The sequence below is a fragment of the Felis catus genome, chromosome D3 (assembly GCF_018350175.1).
Source record: "Felis catus isolate Fca126 chromosome D3, F.catus_Fca126_mat1.0, whole genome shotgun sequence".
Lineage (NCBI taxonomy): Eukaryota > Metazoa > Chordata > Mammalia > Carnivora > Felidae > Felis > Felis catus.
Window position 1 is genome coordinate 78919503 of NC_058379.1, and position 17292 is coordinate 78936794.

General features: G+C 37.1%; 1 long non-coding RNA gene across 1 annotated transcript in view; it reads right to left on the minus strand.

The window, feature by feature from the left end:
- The window catches only part of LOC123381456, a 319371-nt gene that overhangs the window by 201035 nt on the left and 101044 nt on the right, over nucleotides 1-17292 (minus strand). The gene's annotated exons all lie outside the window — the stretch shown is intronic.

Here is a 17292-nt window from a genome sequence, read left to right on the forward strand (position 1 = left end):
GTAATCTTCCCATTAATACAAACAGTAAGTGACAGAGCCAATATTCAAAACAGGTCTGTCTGAGTGCAAAGCTTGTGTCCCATTAATTATTATACTCTACTGCCTTAAGACACTTGGACATGAAAGGTAAGTGTGGAGGAAAGTACTTTGGGAATGAATTTTGGGATAATAGTGCTTTACATTTCTCTCCTACCTCTACCCTTTCCCACATAATGAAAGAAAGAACGAATATAGAATGAAACTCGATTTGTATTTATATGAGGAAAGGATACATGCAGTTAACGTGCAACAGTTAAAAAGCCAGAAATTTAACTATAGACCTTTAATGCAAGCAATTTTAGAATGAGCTTCCGAAAACTGTTCACTGAAGGAAATTTTAAAAGGTGACCTTTAGAAAGAAAAAACAGCTCTCAAAACAAAGGCCTGAGAGACAAGGAGAGGGGGGGAGAAAAAAAAACATGAGCTAAAAAAAAAAAGTATTTTTCAGAGAAAATAATGAAAATTATGTTCAAATTAATGGGGTAAATAAAAGAATAAAGATTTTGTATAATAATCACATTAAAGATGGGGATAACATTAGGATAACATTAATATGAGGATATGATCATAATATTGTTTGGGAAGAGAGTAAAAGATTTAATATCATTATACAAAGTATTAGACGTAAAGGGGAAAGAAAACTTAAAAAAAAAAGTAGAGTAAGGACACATAACTTCCAAAGAAAAAGGAAAAGATAAACACAAAAAAGAAAAGAGGAAAACAAAGGTTTAGGAAAAAAGATAAATATGTGACCACAGGTACCATATCCATACCTTTCCCACTCAAAACTCCCACTGGAGTATTTCCACAGTCTCATCTTTCATTATCTGACACAAAGGCAAAAAGACCTTACAGAATTGGCCATGTAGAGAGGAATATGGGGAATATGAGGAATAAATACACTCATAAATAAATATGAGGAATAAATAAATGTGTATCTACTACACATTTTTTTACAGCAATCTAGTCTACCCTAATTGATAAAGTCATTTGGATAAACCTCAAATCCAGTTATATAACTCTTCAAGGAGACACATGTAAAATAAAAGGATACAGATATGTTCGAAAGTTAAAGCACACAAAAACATATGGCAGGCAAATACTGAACAAAGAAAAGCTGGTGGAGCTATACTAATATTAGAAAGAATAGAGAAAAGCATTATTAGAGATAAAAGCTATTGCTACAAAAGCATAAATGTTTCATTTCTCCAAAAAGATACAAAAATGTAAACTTTTATGTGGCCCAAAGTTAGAATAAATAAAATAAAAAATTGTCAGAACTACATGGGCAAATTAGTAAGCCCACCATTACAGTAGCAGTTTAAAATACATCTTGGGGCGCCTGGGAGCTCAGTCAGCTAAGCATCAGACTCGTGATTTCAGCTCAGGTCCTCACTCAGACTGAGTGAGGAGCCTGCTTGGGATTTTCTTTCTCCCTCTCTCTCTGCCCTCCTCTCTCAAAATAAATAGATAAATATTTAATAAATAAATAAAACATATCTTATAACTGAAAAACAGGCAAGTTTATAGACGACGGTAATACCATAATTGTGAATAAATCTACACTCGAGTCGAAAAATAGACTAACTATATATTTCAGGCACACACAAACCTTTATTAAAATGGGATTTTAATATGCTGTTAGATTCAGTTCGATAATATTTTATTGAGGATTTTTTATACCTATATTCACAAGAAATATTGGTCTGTAGTTTCTTTTCTTGCGATGTCTTTGTCTGGTTTTGGTATCAGGGTAATGCTGGTCTCATAAAATGAGTTAGGATGTGTTATCTCCTCTTCTGTCATTTGGAAGAGTTTGAGAAGGATTAGTGTGAATTTTTAAACAACTGGTAAAATCTTCCACTGAAGTGATCTTGTCCTGGCCTCTTCTTTATTGAGAGGTTTCTCAGTATTGAGTGATGTCTACTTATTATAAGCCTATTCAGATGTTCTATTTGTTCTCGGGTTAGTATCAACAGTTTGTGTGTTTTTAGGATTTTGTCCATTTCATCTAGGTTATCTAATTTGTTGGCATACCATTGTTCATAGTATTCTCTTATAATCCTTTTTCTTCCTTAATTTCTGTAAGGTCAGTTGTAACATCCCCACTTTCATTCCTGATTTTAGTAATTACAGTTTTCTCTCCTTTTTTCCTGACCACTATTGCTAAAGGTTTGGCAATACTGTGAAACTTCAAAAAGCCAATTTTTTTTTTTTTTTTTTTTTTTTTTTTTTTTAATTTTTTTTTTCAACGTTTATTTATTTTTGGGACAGAGAGAGACAGAGCATGAACGGGGGAGGGGCGGAGAGAGAGGGAGACACAGAATTGGAAACAGGCTCCAGGCTCTGAGCCATCAGCCCAGAGCCCGACGCGGGGCTCGAACTCACGGACCGCGAGATCGTGACCTGGCTGTAGTCGGACGCTTAACCGACTGCGCCACCCAGGCGCCCCTAAAAAGCCAATTTTTTAAATTTCATTGAGTCTATTGTTTTTCTATTCTCTATTTTGTTTATCTCACTGCAGTCTTTATTATTTCCTTCCTTCTGCTGGCCTTCGGTTTAGCATACTTTTTTTTTCTAGTTCCTTAAATTGAAAAATTATATTATTATTATTATTATTTAAATGTTTATTTATTTAGTTTTGAGAGAGAGAGAGAGAGAGAGAGAGAGAGAGAGAGAGAATGAATCTGAAGCAGGCTCCAGGCTCTGAACTGTCAGCACACAGCCCGACGTGGGGCTTGAATTTACAAACTGTGAGATCATGACCTGAGTGGAAGTCAGATGCTCAGCTGACTGAGCCACCCAGGTGCCCCCCAAAATTATATTATTGAGTTGAAGTATTTGTTTTTATTGTACATTTTTACAGCTATAAATTCTACTCTGACCACTGATTCTGCTGCATTCTGTAGGTTTTGGTATGTTTTGTTTTCATTTTCATTCATTTCAAAATATTTTTAAATTTCCTTTGTGATTTATTTTCTTTGATCCATTAGTTGTTTAGGACTGTGTTACTTACTTTCCACACATTTGTGAATTTGCTAGTTTTCCTTATGTTACTGATTTCTAGTTTCATTCCATTGTGATTGAAAAAGATACTTTGGGTGATTTTAATTTTCTAAAATTTACTGAGGCTTGCTTTGTGGGCTAACACACAGTTTGTCCTAGAGAATATGTGCACTGCAAAAATCTATGTGCCCTTGAAGAAATATGTATTCTTCTCTTTGGGGGTGGAGTTTTTCATATATGTCTATGAGGTCTAATTAGTTTCTACAGTCATGAATATCATCTATTTCTTTATTGTCTTCTGTCTAGTTGTTCTATCCATTATTGAAAATGGGGTATGGAAATCACCAAGTATTATTGTAGAACTATCTACTATTTCCTTCAACTATGTCAATTTTTTTCCTCATACACCTTGGGGGTTTATTACACTGTTACATTAGATATGTATACGTTTATAATTGTAACATTTTCTTGATATATTACCCCATTTATCATTATATAATGCCCTTCTTTGTCTCCTGTAACAATTTTTTATGTAAAGTCTATTTTGTAAGATATTAGTATAGCCACCCAGTGCTCCTTTGACTACTACTGCCTGGAATATCTTTTAAACCTATTTGTGTCTGAGGATCTAAAGTGAATCTCATGTACATAACAAATGATTGAAACATGTTATTTTATCCATTCTACAAATCATAGCCTTTTGTTGTTATTGATACTATTAATTGTAGTACTTCTCAGTCTTTTTTGTTCCAGTTTTATTGAGAAATAATTGACATACATTATTGTATAATTTTAAGCATTAGAGACAGCATGATGCTTTGATTTACATATATTGTGAAATGATTACCGGAATAGGTTCATCTGATATCCATCTTCTCATATAGATACAATAAAAAGAAAAAAAAGGAAAAATTTTTATTCTTATGATGAGAACTGATAGAATTTAATCTCTTAACAACTAACTTTCCTATATATCATATAGTAATGTTAGCTATCATCATCATCATGTTGCACATTAAATCCTAGCACTTATTCATCTTGTTACTGGAAACTTGACTTTTGACCATTTCCCTCTAATTTCAATCACAACCTTTTAACTGGATAGTTTAATCCATTTATATTTACTGTGATTACTGATAAGGAAGAACTTATTTCTGTCATTTTTCTATTTGTTTTCTATATGTCTTATATCTTTTTATTCCTTAATTCCTTTATTATTGCTGTCTTCTGTGTTTAATTAATTTTTGTGCCATATTATCTTGATTCCTGTTTAACTTTCTTTTCTGTATATTTGTTAGTTTTTTTTCCTTAGCGCTTACCCAGGGTATTACAATCAGCTTTGTAAATGTGTAACAATCTATTTTGAATTAATGACACTTAGCTTCAACAGTATACAAGACTCTGCTCCTATATGGTCCCATCCTTCCTCCTTTATGTTGTCACCAATTATACCTGTACACATTGTGTATCAGTAATACATATTTATAATTATTTTTTATGCATTTGTCTTTTAAATCACTGAAATAGGTAGAGTTAAAAAAAAACAGTAACATTGGCTTTTGTATTTATCTATGTAGCTACCTATGTCAGTATTCTTTATTTCTTCATATGGTTTCATGTTACTAGCTAGTATCCTTTCATTTTGTTCTCTTTTATTTTATTTTATTTTATTTCTTTAAGTAGGCTCCATGCCCAGCACAGAACCCAAAATGGGGCTTAAACTCACGATCCCAAGATCAAGACCTGAGCTGAGATCAAGAGCCACTCCACAGACTGAGCCACACAGGCCCCCCAGTATTCCTTCACTTCTACCTGAAGGCCTTCCTTTAGCATTTCTTATAGGACAGGTATAATAGCAAAATTTTCCCTTAGCTTTTGTCTCTCTGTAAATGTCTTAACATTTCTTTCAGTTTTGAAAATAGTTTACAAGATACAGAACTCATTACTGTCAGGTACTTTTTTTCTTTTAGCGCTTTAAATATATCACATCATTAGTTTTAGGCCTCTATGGTTTCTGATGAGAAACCAGCTGCTAATCTTATTAAGTATCCCTTCTATATGACAAGTGACTACTCTCGCTGCTTTCAAGATTCTCTGTCTTTGAATACTTTGATCATAATGTGTCTTGGTGTTAATCTCTTTGTATTTATCTTGTATTTATCAGAGCTTGCTGATCTTGTTGGGTGTGTAGATTATTTTCTTTCTTTTAGTCATAATTGGGAAGTGTGTGGCCATTATTTCTTTAAATACTCTGTCTAGCCCTTTTCTCACTGTTCTGTCATCAAAGCATGCTTGATGGTGTCCCTGAGACTCTATTTTTTCTTCATTTTTTTTTCCTGCTCCTCAGACTGGATAGCTTCAATTGACTTATCTTTCATTTTACTGATTCTTTCTTCTGCCTCTTTGAATCCTCTACTGAAACCCCTTAGTAAAATTTTCATTTCTAGTATTTGCTTTTCAGCTCCACATTTTCTGCTTCCTTTTATAATTTCTCTTTATCAATATTCTCTAAGATACAGACTTCTCTTACTTTCTTTTATTTCTTTGTTCATGGTTTCCTTTACGTCTTTAAATATATTTAAGACAGTTGATGGGGCACTTGGGTGGCTCTGTTGGTTGAGTGTCTGTCTCTTGATTCTGGTTCAGGTTATGATCCCAGGATCATGGGATCGAGCCCCGCAATGTGCTCCATGCTAAGAATGAAACCTGCCTAAGATTCTCTCTGTCTCTCTCCCTCTCCCTTGCTTGCATACTCTCTCCAATAAAAATAATAAATAAGATAGTTGGTTTAAAGTCTTTTTCTATTAAGACCAATATCTATGCTTCCTCAGTAACAGTTTCTGTTAATATTTCCTGTGATTGGAGCATACATTTTTGTTTCTTTGCATACTTCATCTTTATTTGTTGAAAACTGGCAAATTTGAATATTACAGTAAGGTAACTCTTAAAATCAGATTCTGCCCCCACCGTCTGCAGGGTTTGTTTTTGTTGCTTGCTATGAGTTGTGGTTGTTGTTTAGTTAGTGTCTTTCTTAAATTATTCTTCTGAAGTCTGTCTTCTTAGTTATGTGTGGTCTCTAGAATATTAATTTCTTTATCTTGTAGTCAACTAGTGTTTTGACAGAGATTTTCTTGAATTTCTGAAGCCCAAAGAAAGAAGGAAAGAAAGAAAGAAAGAAAGAAAGAAAGAAAAGAAAGAAAGAAAGAAAGAAAGGAACCTGTCCCAGTCTTCTCAGGTTGGCTCAATGTTGGCGCACTTCTTCAAGGCTTAGCCAGGTCATTTATAACTCTGCCTTAGCCTTCACTTTCAGCTTGTGTGCAGCCTGGAGCTTAGCCAGAGGTGAAAACTTAGGGTTTTCCCATGTCTTTTCTGTGTTTGCATACTATCCAGGGCATGTATGTGGCTTTCTAAATTTCAGGTATATGTAAGTGCTTTTCATTGCCCTGATTTCCCAAAGAAACTCTGTCCTACTTTTTCTTCCAGGGCTCTTGGCATGTCTGTTGCCTGCTTCAACTGCAATCTTTTGCTCCAGGCACTAGCAGGTTGTTCATTTGCCTTACAATGTTTACAAAGGATATCCTCTATATAGCTGCTTTTCTTCCCTGAGAGGGTTCCAAGCCAAATAAAACAAAAACAAGTCCCTTGCCTCAGTTCTTTAGATAGTCCTCAGACAGGTCAAAACAGACAAACACAATTCTTTGAGAGTAAGATGTGCCTGATCTCTTTGGAACCAGAAACCATGATCCCACACTGGGAATGCAGGCTGCCATATTGAACACCAGTTCTAGACTGGGGAGAGGGGTGGAGGGACAGGGCAAGAAAAACTGATATACATCTTTCCTACTGTTCTGAAATTGCCTTTCTCTCGACTTATTTTCTTGGTTGCTGTAAACCTTTGATTATTTTCCACAATTCTGACAAGGTGGATTCTGACAGTTTTTCCCCAATTTTTGTGTTGTTGTTTGTTTCTGTAGAGAGATGCATCCTTGGAGTTACCTACTCTGCCATTTTCACCAACATCTCAGAAGCATCATTCTGAATGTGATATTTTCATGGAAACATTTAAGTTGCTCTACAGTATAGTTGGTTTTTTTTAGTATAACCAGAATTAAATACCATAATATTCTCCAATTACATGTATTTGCATATAAAAACCTTTACTGAGTGTCTCATAAAAATATTTGCCAAATTATTCAAAAAGAAGAGTGAAATAAGAAGGTAATTAGCTTTTTGCTACCAAAAGTGACGTGGTCTAGTATATTGGAAATAGCACAGACCTGAAAAACCAAAACCCTGGTTTCTAGTTGTAGCTGATAGCTTAATTTGCTATATGATTCTAATTTAGCTTTCTTTTTTAATCAGATTTTTTGCCTATAAAATAAAATTATTAGATTTGCTCATCTTAGAAGTCCTTATCAGCCCTAAATTTCTACTGAGTGACAGAACAGAGGATGTAATTCAGTTTTAGCTGAATATACTTCACAACTTAGGATTTAAGAGAATATTGAGAGGCGTCTGGGTGGCTTAGTCGAAGTGACTGACTCTTGGTTTCTGCTCAGGTTGTGATCTCAAGGTCTGTGAGTTCAAGCCCTGCATCGGGCTCCATGCTGACATTGCAGAGCCTCCTCAGGACTCTCTCTCTCTCTCTCCCTCTCTTTCTCTGCCCCTCCCTTCCTTGTGTGCTCTCTCTCTCTCTCAAAATAAATTAATTAAAAAAAAACAAAGAAAGGAAACTTCACAAATAAATTTAAAAAAAGAATATTAAGCAAACTTATATATAATAAATGCAACATTTCGGGGGCAAAAAGTTGACTGTGTGTCTTCCTAAGTTGTCTACAGAAACGAGTTGAATGCTTAATGTTACATTGAATCCACTTAACATATTTTCTAATAGTGTGCAATGAATATTTAATATGCTAAGTGTCAATATTAATTAAAACAGGATAAATTTTGAATGTTCAAATATAGAAAATTATATAAATAGCAAATTTCAAAGGTTTAAAGAGGTCTGATTTTTTTGCAAAGAGAATATAGAAACATATATAAAGAGGAGTAATAAAAACTTATTGATTTGCAATTGAAAAGTAAGCAAATGTCTAATCACTTCTAAAATTTTTCTTATTTGACTTTGAACGTTTTATTTAGTTTCCCAAAGATCAAAATGATGCTTGTCAGATTTCTACAGATCTGTTGAACTCCATATGTTTTTCTTCGATGTTCATGATTTATCAAATAAATGTCTACAGACTTGGAAACAGAGATCGGATTCCACAGTGTTCTCTAAAGACACAAGAGCTATAAGCTTAACAGCAATCTGCTAAGTAAAGCAAATTTAAGTTATAGAATTTGGTGGGGAAAATGTTTATTTTTCAGAAGATTTTCTGAAAATACTATATAGGTACAATTACACCTAAAGACACTTTCTTAAAGGAAATAAATAATTAAGAATTTGCATTCCACGTGATTTTTGGTCACAGTTGATGTTAAATATAAAGGAGCATCAGAAAGTCTCTGTTACTACCCCCAGTAGGAAGTGAATACTTGATTGGTCACTGCAGAAGTTAGCCAAATGCAAGGCTCCTTTAAATCACTAACTGGTTTATAGTTTAAGCAATATTTCCATGAACCAAAAGTAATGATAGAGCTGGCTAAAATGAGAGCAACCAATGTTTTTTAATTCTTTTACATTGGCAGGCTTTGTGGTAAATTCTATAGATATATTTTTATTTAGCCCTCACTAAAACCATGCAAAGTGGGTCATATCATCACCACTTTACAAAGGAGGAAAGTAAGGCTCAATAAAGCAAACTGTATTGTACAGGCAGTAGTACACAGTTTGATAGGAATCAGAATGTAACAGTTACTTAGTAAATGAAAGTAATTTTTTAAAGCTTATTTATTTGGGGGGAGAGCGAGAGGAAGAGTGAGAGAGAGCAGGGGAGGGGCAGAGAGAGAGGGAAAGACAGAGAATCTCAAGCAGGCTCTGCACTGTCAGTGTGGAGCCCCACGTGGGGCTCAGACCCTTGAACCGCAAAAATCACGACCTGAGCCAAAATTAAGAGTCAACACTTAACACACTGAGCCACCCAGGTGCCCCTGAACGAAACCAATTCTTATCAGAGCAGCAGAGACAGCCTTCAATCCTAGGTCTGTTTGCTCCAAAAGCTCTGTTCAGTATTTCATGTTCCTTTTTCATGTATTAAAAAAGCAAAACAAAATAAAACAAAAACAAAATGCCCAGTTTCGGTGCATCACTACGAGATCACAAAGGTGGTAGGGAGATCCCTTGGCTTGCGCCCCTGGCAATGTGTGCTCTTTCCTCAGCTGGGTCATAAGGGGCTAAAATAACTGTGTGTGCTTGGGAGCGCACAACTTCTCTGAGATGTCAATTATTATCTAAAAAAAGAGGCTATAATAGAATTTTTCTTTGGCACCTAACAAGCTTATTGTAGGTGTGAAATAACTTTAAGAAATACTAAAATATAGGGGCACCTGGGTGGCTCAGTAGGTTGAGCGTCCCACTTCGGCTAAGGTCATGATCTCATAGGTCCTGAGTTCGAGCCCTGCATCCGTCTCTGTGCAGACAGCTTGGAGCCTGAAGCCTGCTTGGGACTCTCGCTCTCTCTGCCCCACCCCTGCTTGCACTCTGTCTCCCTCACTCTCTCAAAAATAAATAAACATTAAAAAAACTTTAAAGAAATATTAAAATGTAATTTTAATAATATAATTTTTGATATAATTGATGTAGCAGAAATATAATATACTTTATGTTATAAAGTTATGGTGCATAGTATATAAAGAAATTATAATTATATTAAAAATTAGAATGATATTTTCAATATATGAAAATTCCACATTTTCAATTAAAATTTGACTGAATACAAACAAACCAAATAAGGGAAAGAAACTAAAAGCATTTATTTCATTAAGTGACCATTTTTAAGTGTATTTAACTAATGATAATAGCAACACTTATTCAGTATTTACACATGTAGGTAGAGAGCTAAATGCTTTATATGTATTTGCTCATTGAATCCTACTCATATATTCCAAAAATCTTAGTGCTCAGTTTTCTCTTATAAAATATTAGTGAAACATAGTAAGAGTTGTATATTGTAGCATGTATTTCCTTGTTGCATTTAGGTAGGTAATTAAGGAATGAAAGGGTTGGGTCAAGTTTATTAGTTATATTGAGGTTACTTTATAATTTGACTTCCAAGGGGCACCTTTCTTCATATGAGCCAAGATCCTTTTCACTTTCATTCTTGAATTTGTCAAGATGGATGCTGATAGGTCACAGAGAGGTTTTCCAAACATATGAAGTATCCATTTGAGAGCTCAGCCAACGTTCCCATTGTCAATTTATTTTAATGACAGCCTTCTGGCTGAGTGACAATGAATGCCCAATCACAACTGTATTTGTCTTCAAGATAGCAACCATGCTCTTAAAATTTTGGGTTGTTTTAACAACATTAGGCTCTCCAGTTTGACCAAAACTTACTCTCAGAGGTAAGGTATCAATATTGGTTACCCACGATGATTTTTATAAGTTAGGAGACAGTTTGAAAACTTCTTTTCTCAATGTAAGACCACTACAGTGGAGAACAGACCTACTTACTCGTATTTACATATTTCATTTACGTATTTATTCACATACCAGTTCTTGAAGGTCATATGAATTATTTTGCCAAGTCTGAGAATGTGGCATCTTTTAACTCAGTTGCCTGGAAAATCAAGGCCAGGATTTAATCTGCTATCATCCTAGGACAGGGTGTGACTCAGTACATTTTTAATGGGGGAAAGATATGGGAAATCTTTGCTCATTATGCCAACTGAGGCAACACTATCTTCATTCTTGCCATAGCAATTTTCTCTTACTCCCCTTTGTTCCTTCATGCTTTGATTTCAATCACATGCAAGATATATACAAAGATCTGAATCCTGAGAAGTTCAAACAAGAGACAAGTCCAGGCCCTGCCTCGTCATGGGGTAGGGCACGGAACAATGGACCATAATGCTCACTGTGCTCTCTTTACAATAGGAGTTTGCAGTTTTCCAATACGAGTTCAATATTCAGAATTCTAATCACCCAGGAACCTTGGTATGTAAATATCAAACTGTTTTGGCTCATTAGTAGAACACATCACTACTACTTTCAAGGCTCTTAGCATTTTCTCCTGTCTTTAATACTTATTTATATATGTCAGTTCATCTATTAGAGGGCAAGCACAAGCTGATTCATTTTCGTACCTCCTACAACAGTTATCCACCGTGCATTGGAGACACTAAAAATGATTTACTCAATGAAAGGAGGAAAAAAGAAATGACTGAATTTCAGGTTATTTATTGTGAGTAATAGAAGGGTTTGGGTTTGTATTTTCCCCATTAGTGACGTTGCGCATCTTTTCTACCTGTTTTTCTCTACCTTTTTTAAAAAAATGTTTATTTATTTTTGAGAGACAGACAGAGTGCAAGTGGGAAAGGGGCAGAGAGAGGGAGACAGAATCCGAAGCAGGCTCCAGGCTCTGAGCTGTCAGCACCTAACTTGACACGGGGCTTGAACTCACAAACTGGGAGGTCATGACCTGAGCTGAAGTTGGACGCTTAACCAACTGAGCCACCTAGGCACCCCAAAGTCTTGGAAGTCTTTTGCTGCCGTCTTCCAATTTGAAGCACCAGTCAGCTCTCCCAGTCTCTACTGACTAACTTCTAGAAATACCTTTCTTTATCTCTGCTAGGGATTCTGAGGCTTTCTCAAACCTTCTATGAATAAGCCTGCTCCACGCTTCCTGCTCCCTCTTGTGGCAGTATTTTAAGTTTGGATAACTTCTCTTGCAGCACACCAGACCAAGTGCCCACAACCTCCCTTTCGCTTCCCAAGGCAGAGCCAAAGCTCAAGTTTGTGGTCTCTCCATGGCCCACAGATTCAGTCAGCTTTCCCTCTGCCAAAGCTTGCTCTCAAGCCATTGCGGGTATGCACAGGGAGCTAGCCACAGGACAGCAGGGGAGTATAGGTATGGGTGAAGTACACAGAGCTCTGGGGTTGCCTGTGGGTTAAGGGCGGGGATCTGTGGGTAAGGCATCCCCAGTGGCTCATGGGTGGGCCTCCTGATATAATCTGTGAGGCAGTTAGTAGGGTCCCTGTCTTTTTAATGCCCTCTAAGTGTCCTATCTGTTGCTCTATCAACCTCTTCCTGCTCCCCAGTCACGCAACTCAGGACTCAGTACTCTGGATGGGGCCAGAGAGAAATGGGCCTGAAAGCTTCTCACATAGCTGGGGGGAAAAAGTCACAGGCTGAGAAGGTGTCTCTTGGCACGGAGCTGTGCCACGCTGGAGGAAGATGATGCGGATAAAGTAATTCTGTTCTTACCCTCCCCAGTGTGTCCAAATTTGTATATTTTTGCTTCAGTGGTATACTAAAACTTCTCTGGAAACCAGGATTTTCACAAAGGCTCTCTCACCCATGGCTGACTATCTGAGACGGCATTCTCAGACTTCTGCCAAGGGTTTCCAGACTGCCAAGAGGAGTCAGAGCTGGATTATAGCGACAGCAGGGTCCATAGCTGTGCTTAGGGTCTGTAAGCCTATTACTCAACATGAGGGTGAGCAAGATTCCTCCCGTTTCCTTGGTGTATAATGCTGAGTCCCAGAGCTCTCAGAAAGGCACCTCAGTCCATGGATGGATGCCAAATTGTTGTTGAGGGGGGATACGAGTGAGGGACATCTTACTTAGCCATGTTGCTGATGTCACTGTATGAAAGTGCATTCATTTTTCAAAACATGTGTTTAGCTTATACAGATATGGACAAAAGAATGGCTTCTATGTAAGTGGAGATGTATGTCACGGAGAGTGTATAGCAGGTGCTCAGGCAGGGTCTCATGAAGGGGTGATCCCCATGACCTGCAGCTTTACAAGTTCAGGAACGAAAGAAGCCAACGAATGAGGCATTTTGGTAGGTGATTCGGTAACTTATTTCATTTAATCCCTCATGGCAAATCTATTAGGGAAGTGTTATCTTAGTTTGTACAGATTACGAATCAGATCACGAATCAAAATCAGTTTGCTCTTTGTCCTGGGTTATGTAGTTAAGTATGCAGAAGATCTGGGATACAAACTTGGGCTTATCTGACACTAAAGCCACTGTTTTTTGTTTTTGTTTTTTTTTGAAAAGCTAAATGTATGTGATTTGTTTGGGGCCGAATGGGCTCCAGGGGATTGACATCTTTTGCCTGCCAAGAGGGAAAAGAAAAGAAAAGAAAGAAAGAAAAGAAAGAAAGACAGAAAGAAAGACAGACAGACAGACAGAAAGAAAGAAAGAAAGAAAAGAAAGAAAAGAAAGAAAAGAAAGAAAAGAAAGAAGTAAAGAAAGAAAGAAAAGAAAGGAAAGAAAAGAAAAGAAAGAAAGAAAGGAAAGAAAAAATAAAGAAAGAAAGAAAGAAAGAGAGAGAGAGAGAGAGAGAGAGAAAGAAAATCAAGCCAGCAAGCACCATACTGAGTAGCTGCAGATTCCTCTTCTAAGTGTGTCTAGTAGTCAGTCTATGTCTTCAGCGCAGTGTTTTCTAGTGTCCTTCCCTGGGCAACTGACATTGAGACTTGATACCAGACTCTACAGGCTCTGAACAGCATCATGTAACTGCGGCTCCTAATTCCACACACATGCACCAGCCATCTGTTCCTGATTGGAGTTTTAAGCCACACCCAAACAAGATTAATTTTTTCCTGATTAATATTTAGAAAATGAGGGGACTTATCTAGCCTTTTGCTCCAGTTTACTTACAGAACTGCACAAATGCCATCAGAGAAGCTTCCAGGGAGGCAAACAACATCAGAATGACTTCCACAAAATGGGCAAGAACTTAATTTGCAGTGATCTCTTAGCAATTTCAAGAAGATCTTCTAATGGAAGTAATAAGAATAACTGAGTTGCAGAGAATTAGTCTACAACATCTTGCCAACTTTGGACAAGCTTTTTTCCCCATATAGTACAGAACCTTAGCTTCTAAAGTACAGAAAAATAAAGTTTCTTTACCAAAAAAAAATTTTAATATTTATTTTTGAGAGAGAGACAGAGCACGGGCAGGAGAGGAGCAGAGAGAGAGGGAGACAGAATCTGAAAGCAAGCTCCAGGCTCTGAGTTGTCAGCACAGAGCCTGATGTGGGGCGCGAACTCACAGAACATGAGATCATGACCTCAGCCAAAAAGCAGGATGCTTAACTGACTGAGGCATCCAGACACCCCTAGAAATAAAGTTTCTAAAAAGTTTTGTGATATCCAATGCAGACAGAACTAACAGAAAACTTAGTTGAAAGGTATTATGTAATTTGGGGTATCTCAACCCCAAAAGACAAAAAAAACCCCACAAAGATATGGCCATCAAATTACGCACACAGCCAAATTCTAAACTCAGCAGTGGGAACAGAAAACTAACAGTTGAAGCAGGTTAAGGAAATGACAAAGATGCACCTTGAAATTAATGGTCACCTACTATGTTTTGCCTTTTTCCTACTACATCTAACATCTGCTTAAAGCAAGTGTGTTGCTGGTTTCTCACTTCTTTAAATAGCACTTGCAGTGAGCGATATTATAACAACACAGGGCACAGTGTGAACAGCCAACAAGAGAATCATTTAAACAAATGGATTTGTAAAACATGATTGTTTTAAGCCTGTCCATGTCAGGACTGCAATTTGAATTAAACATAAGGTGACTTCTTTCACTGAATCAATAAGTGCAAATAACATCGCTTGCAACCATGTTTTATTTCACAGACAAAAATGGTTCTTAACAGCTTTCTGAAGGCTATGCTTCAGCCACCTGCTGTTAAAGTTGTTTGCTTTTTCTTGCAAAATTTGTTTGTTTGCAACATTAAAACAGGCAGACTTGCAGCCAGTTCACTTGGGGCTAGAGTCCAGGGCTGTTTGAAAAGCACTTTTCTTAATGAGCACCATAATTTCCTACACCCTTCCTACTGAATAAGAGGAAACACAGAGGGGGTTGCCTGAAGCTAGCTTGCCTACAATTCTTACTAGCATCAGCTGACTTGCAGTCAGAGGCCATTTCTACCACTTTCACAAAGACAGTCTTCTAAGTGGTTCACGTGGGCTTACGACTTCTAAAAAGTTGGTTTTCTTGGCATCTAATAATTCCATGGTAATCCTGGTTACTGTAAGATTAAGGAACTAGATGTCATATACTCTGTCCTTGTTTATTGCTTCCATTTTTTTTTTTTTAATTTTTTTTCTTAATGTTTTTTATTTACTTTTGAGACAGAGAGAGACAGAGCCTGAGCAGAGAAGGGGCAGAGAGAGAGAGGGAGACAGAATCGGAAGCAGGCTCCAGGCTCTGAGCCATCAGCCCAGAGCCCGATGCGGGGCTCGAACTCACAGACTGTGAGCTCATGACCTGAGCCGAAGTCGGACGCTCAACCGACTGCGCCACCCAGGCGCCCCTATTGCTTCCATTTTGTAAAATAAAATAGCAACCATTATAACATTTGTCTTCATGTAGTTATTGGGGGTCTGAAAAAAAAAGGAGTGGTATCTTCAGCTTGAAATGCTGAATGATTCTTGAATCACAATCCGGAGAAGGGAAGACTATTTAAACAAGAACATTACCATCTTTCTTGTGCTTGGTAAAATTCATAGAAATAAGGATCACCAGTTTTCGTATCTTATTCTACTCTTCTAGTTTTTCTAAAATTTCCAAAACAAATACCTGAAGAAATGAAGTCAGTGATCTTCACAGTCCTTCACAGAAGGACTATTTCATAGACATTAATGAATATTTGAGATGGTCATTCTCTTAGGGCTTTTTGTCTATGATTTGGAAATCAATGAGTATTTTGTGCACAATGGAAACAGGGCATTTGAAATTTAGACTTAAAAAAAGTGGTATGATGATGCTGTCCGAGTATTAAATAAAATTAGTACTTAGTTCATAAGCATTTCGTGGATGTTGATAAGTATATTTTTAATAACCTGTATTATTTTAGAAAGTTGAGTAAAATCTTGAAAATTTCATAGAATAGTAATGTTTCCCCCCAAAAAACTTAACTCTTCCCCTAAAATAAATTAAACCACTTAAGTTAAAATTAAATTTTAGTTTTAGACATATGAAATAAAATATATACATTAAATATATACAGATAGGGGACACCTGGGTGACTCAGTTGGTTAAGGGTACAAGTCTTGATTTTGGCTCATGTCATGATCTCACTGTTTTTGAGTCTGAGCCCTCCATTGTGCTCCATGCTGGCAGCACAGAGTCTGCTTGGGATTCTCTCTGTCTCCCTCTCTCTCTCTGCCCCTTCCCTGCTCACTCTCTCCCTCAAAATATTTATTTATTTATTTTTAATTTTTTTTTTTAATGTTTATTTATTTTTGAGACAGAGAGAGACAGAGCATGAACAGGGGAGGGTCAGAGAGAGGGAGACACAGAATCTGAAACGGGCTCCAGGCTCTGAGCTGTCAGCACAGAGCCCGACGTGGGGCTCGAACTCACAGACCGTGAGATCACGACCTGAGCTGAAGTCGGCCGCTTAACCGACTGAGCCACCCAGGTGCCCCTCAAAATATTTATTTAAATAAACTTTATATACACTCTCTCTCTCTCTACACACACACACACACACACACACACACACACACAGGTATATATTTAGGGAAAATGATGGCTTAATGTGGCTGTTCTGAGATGGGTCTCCTATGATTTCTGCCCTCTGGTATTTATACCTTGAATAATACCTTTCTCTTGAGTGTGACTGGGACCTACGAAGGCCTTCTGGTATAGAAAATGGAAAAGTAAAGAGATGTTGAAGAAGAAGAAAGTTCCCAGATCAGTTGAGGCTCATCTTGCAGATTTAATGAAGTAAGCAGCACACTGGAGAAAAGCACCTGTCCGGGAACTGTGGGCAGCTTCTAGGACCTTAGTGTGGCATACGGGCAACGACCAGCCAGAAGCTGCTGTCCTCATATAGCTGCAGGGAAATGAATTCCACCAACAACCTAAATGATTTTGGATGTGTATTCTTTCCCAGTCAAGCCACTAGATGAGAATGCAGCCTAGCCAACATGTTGATTGCTACTTTGTGAGACAATAAGCAGTTAGAGGACCAGGTTATGCTATGCCTGGACTCTTGACCCATGGAAACTGTGAAATAATAAATACGTGTTGCTCTAAGCAACTAAGACTGTGATAATTTATTATGCAGCAATAAAAAAGGAATGCTCTTATAGATGCCTAAAT